General features: G+C 39.1%; 1 pseudogene; it reads left to right on the plus strand.

Annotated features, from left to right (window-relative positions):
• The first annotated feature begins 1670 nt into the window (after window positions 1–1670).
• The window catches only part of LOC112396976 (uncharacterized), a 3838-nt pseudogene continuing 359 nt past the window's right edge, over window positions 1671–5149 (plus strand).

A 5149-nucleotide genomic window follows, 5' to 3' on the forward strand; every position in this document is an offset into this window, starting at 1 on the left:
ATACTGTCTTAGTTCAGACCCTCATAATCAAGCAGGTAGATTACCACAACAACCTCTTAACTGGTTTTCTTGTCCCTAATCTAACCTCCAATTCATTCTCCCCATCATCTTCAGTTATCTCTTTAAAACGTGTCATTTTCTGCTTTGCCTTGTATGGTGTCGTGTTCCTGTCTTGTTTTAAGTAATATGTGCAAGTGGTTGGGATACTTTTGCCTTAGCAGACTGATAAAACGGAAAAGTAGTTTTAGAAGGTAGAGAATACATCCTATTATAAAATGAAGATCGATCTAATTAACCTAGTAACCAGGAAACGATCAGAAGTGGTCCCAAAGTTTTGCATAGAGACCCCTCTAGGAGCCTTTAAGAGATCAGTATCTCGCTAGACTAAAAACTTCCTCATCAAAAGGACCCAGTCCTCATTGTATCACCAGCACCAGCTCATAACAGGCACTTAAGAAGTCGTCTCCAGGGCTTCCCTGGTGGCACAGTGGTTGAGAGTCCGCCTGCCGATGCAGGGGACACGGGTTCGTGCCCCGGTCCGGGAAGATCCCACATGCTGCAGAGCGGCTGGGCCCGTGAGCCATGGCCGCTGAGCCTACGCGACCGGAGCCTGTGCTCCGCAACGGGAGGGGACTCAACAGTGAGAGGCCCGCGTACCACAAAAAAAAAAAAAAAAAAAAAAAAAAGAGATCGTCTCCAGGCCCTCCTTACTTTAGATTACTGTCTGTATTAGCCTCCTGATTCCCTGGTTTGCAGTCTCTACCTGCCTGTCTCCTCACTACCAAATCCTTCCTGTACAGCACTGCTAAATCAAGCCAATCATCATTTCCTGCTCAAAACTTTCTGACTCCCCAAAACATACGTGCCAACTCTAAACTCCTCAGTATTCAAACCCTTTCATAATCTGGTTCCAACCAACTTTTCTAGGCTTTCTTCCACTCCTTACATATACTGTCAACCAGTCTAGACGAATAAAATTTCTTTAACCTTTTCTGCTCTTGTTGATTTGGTTCCACTTTTGGAATGTGTTTGTTGCATGTGTCTATCCTACCCTACCTCCAAAGTCTAGTTAAACACCCGTCAGTGTTCCTAATCTTTTTTTTTTTTGCGGTACGCGGGCCTCTCATTGCTGTGGCCTCTCCCATTGCGGAGCACAGGCTCCAGACGCGCAGGCTCAGTGGCCATGGCTCACGGGCCCAGCCGCTCTGCGGCATGTGGGATCTTCCCGGACCCGGGCACGAACCCGTGTCCCCTGCATCGGCAGGTGGACTCTCAACCACTGCGCCACCAGGGAAGCCCTTCCTAATCTTTTTTAATCCATGAATCACATCCCAGGTTCTTTTGGTCATGTCTTCTTGTACCCCATACCCCTTAATTCCAGCTTAAGGATTTTCTATTTGAAGATTTTTAAAATTAATGTTTTGTTTGTATAAATACTTCATAAGAGTTGCACACACACTATCTTAAACTATCATTATATACTTGTATTATTTGTTTTACCAGATTTTAAGAGCATTAAGCTTTCTATTACTAATTAATTTTCTGTATTTCCCAGAAATTACTCTAGTGCCTTACACATAGTAGTGATGAGTACAATCTGTTGAACAAATGAAAAAATGTTTATAATATAGGGCTAGTGTTTGAAGTTGATCCCCTTTAGATAGCAGCCAATGGCTGTGCCGGGAATTTCTGAACTGCTGGAATCAGGGGGTATAAATCTTGGTAGCTTGGAACTAGAAGGTGAGTCTAAACCAAAGATGATCAGGTTGTAGTCAAATGCCAGAAGGCCAGACACATGCATCAAGTAAAAAGATCCAAAGGTCAAACCTGAGATGAAATGTAGAGCAAAGGGTATGGAATCAGGCAAAGACGCAGTAGAAGCAACAACAGTTTAAAACAGGTTGATGGGGATCTGGGATAGTGGACTTCATCACACTTACCAAATCAAAATGAGTGGTTTGTTGGTACAATGGAGTTGCCTAAGAATCAGAAGTTGGGCTGGCAGCTATTTATCATTTCTAGCAAAGAAACACATACATGGAAATAAATTTATGATAGCAAACATAGTAAAATATAAACAGGCCTGCGTTGAGGGGTAGATTTAATTTGAGCTCCATTTTCTTGCTTCTGCCCTGTCATCTCAATTTATTTCACACCTTTGCACAAGTTCACATCCGAGTTCTAATGTATTTTTTGATTCCTTTATATTATGGATAAAGAAAAACATTTTAAGAGATATAGTATCATAGTACTCAATACCAAATAGAAAAATTCAGAAAAAAATTTTTGCTATAGTTTTTAGACTTTTAATCTACCAATCAGTAAAGCTACAATAAGAAAACTATACCTAATAACCATTGATTTTCCTACATTGACTGTTCATGGACTGGAAAATTCCAAGAATATTTCACAAAGGTTTAAAAAAATTTAATGTAAATTAAAAAAATCCTAATTATAAGAAATGCATATTTTATTATTGAGAGCTCTGAAGAATTTAATTCCTACAACCTACCTTGCCCTATAAACCATTTGTTTTGTTTGCCTGTCAATCTGTGAGGTTGGCGTGAGGAGCAAAAACGCACAGTGTTTCCTTGTACTAATTAGCAGCAAGCATTGTGGCAAAAACAAACGTCCACATGAAAAGCACAGCAAAATTCACTTTAAATCCTACTGTAATTATGCAAAAGTCCTTTGCATGAAGTCCTCTACAAAAGTCATCTGCATTTATTTTTATTGTAAAATAAGTTTTATTTTGAATTAAATGCTGAATGAAGTATACTTTTAAAACCTATGTTATTCTTCCTGATATTACTGAGAGAAGGATAAACTCCCATATTAATTTCTTTAAAATTTAATATTTGGCAAGCAACATAGAAGAGCAGGAAGATCACTTACCAAGGAGCTACGTTACCTGGGTCCCACTTACACTTGTGGTCTTAGGCAAGTTATTTATTCTAAGTCTCAATTTCCTCATAATAAAATCTAAAGACTTGAATTAGTTCAGTGGTTCTTGCAAGGAAGATGCTTTGGAACTGCCTGTGAATATTTCTGACTTGGTAGATGTGAGAAGGGAGGGCCTGGGTAACTGTGACTTTATAATATTTCATAAGTGATTCTAATGCATATTACTGCCTAAGAACCAATGGTCTAAATAATTTCTTGGGTCCTTTGTGATTCTAAAACTCTACTTTTTACATCCAATCAATGGACTTTTAACAGCTCCTAGCTTTCATCATTATTCTCTTCTTAATAAGTGTATTTTAGGAAATAGAGAAGCTGTAATTATTATTATTAATAATAATTTATTCTAAATTATGAATAATAGCTTACAGTTACTGAGTGCTTACCAGTTCTAAGATATTAACTCATTTAAAATATGTAATTTAATCCTCACAATCACACTGTGAGGTAGGAACTAGTATTATTATCTGTATATTACAGATGGGAAAACTGAGGTACAGAAAGTAATTTGCCCAGAATCACAGAGCAGGTAACTAGGGAAATTGCGCCGGAGAGCCTGAACTCTTAACCAGTATGCTACGCTGCCATGCAATAAATGAACTATACGTACAAACATACCTAGCCCTGTTCCCCATACACACAGCACTGCTTTCCCTGCTACTTTTGGGGGAAAAAAAGGGTGTGTTTTTAGAAATTTGTGGGATCAGAAATGATGAAAAGGGGAAGCTGGGAAAGGCAAGAATGAAATGACTTAAGTGAGCTGAGCCTAAGACCCCTGTCCTGAGTGACAACAACTAGAGAGACAACTTGGATTCACAAAGGCCTCTAAAAAGGGTAATTACGTGTAGGAATGATTCCCCTTCCGTTATCATTTCATTCCATAATGTTTAAGACATGTTCTTTTTGACTGATCAAATATTAATTTTAAAAACATTAGAAATTTACCTTATTGGATGGACTAGACCCAAAACCATAAAGTAAAACAGGAAAGTAAGTACAAAAGCCAAGTTAGAGAGTCAGAGAGGGTAATAATTGAAATGATCCAGCCTAATACTAATTTTTGGTATACAAAGAATTTATAACACTATACCTTGGCTTATTAAGTATGAGATTCAGATGGTAGAGACTAATACATTATAAGGATAACCTTCTCTTCCCAACAGTATAGATAAAGAATAATCTAGCTGAGGTTGGTGGTCCTGAATTTACAGTGTTAAATGCCAATCTGCATAGCAGTTATTTTTTCTGTCTGGGTGCACTCAGTAATCTGGGAGCAGATACCCAGTTAGAGCTGTTGTTTTGTCAGGTAAGTGATATCAGGGCAACAGGGCAAAGGAGATGTGGTTCCTGGCAAGAGAGTGGTAATTTAAAATAGAACGCAGCAGGAGATGAAAGAAGTGAAGGCAGGAGAAGGCTGATAGGGAATAAGAAGAGAAGTCTATGGACTGGAGGTCCCAAGTCAGAGAAACCTGAGAAGGGTGAGAGGCTGCAGCAGAGTGAGGAAGAGTACTGGAAATGAGATGTTAGGGAACTGAGAATGGCTGTGCTGGGAGTAACTGAGTGACAGAGCTAGGATGAAAGTTCTGGCCAGACAAAGTCAAGTCTGCATTTATGAGGTTAGAGGTGAAACAGATTGGGTGTATGACAAATCCAGGAAGTGGCAATAGAAGCGAGCGGGTGAAGATCACATCAAGGAACTCTGAGGCTGGTGCTGGGTGAGCTCTCTACTTGGGTGATGAATTCACTCAGGATGACGGGAGGAACGCAGGTAAAGAGGAGGACGTAAGCCACGTGTCATAGTCATTAATAAATTAAGTCTTGCAAGCCTCTGAATATGCTTAGTACAGGGGACTGGGTATTCGAAAAAGGTATCCTTCCTCCTTATCTATGAGTTTTCTTAAGACTAATCTTTGCTCTACTTTTTAGATTTGGCAAGAACCTCTGCTTCACATTTTCATCTTAAGGAGAGGTCTTCTCTGCTAAAGTCGAATGGAAAATGAAATTACCTGCTAATTCAGGCAAGAAAAATCTCAGCTCCCTACTCTCATAAATTTGTGAAAATAAATTGTTTAAAAACAAATTACAACTCAGTTGCCCTAGTTCTGGTTTGAAAACATCTGGTGAGACCACTGGTTACAGTTTCCCACTACCCTTTTTTTTTTTTTTTTTTTTTTTGGTTTAAAAAAAC

This window comes from Neophocaena asiaeorientalis, unplaced genomic scaffold (genome assembly GCF_003031525.2).
Source record: "Neophocaena asiaeorientalis asiaeorientalis breed wild unplaced genomic scaffold, Neophocaena_asiaeorientalis_V1.1 scaffold203, whole genome shotgun sequence".
Taxonomy (NCBI): domain Eukaryota; kingdom Metazoa; phylum Chordata; class Mammalia; order Artiodactyla; family Phocoenidae; genus Neophocaena; species Neophocaena asiaeorientalis.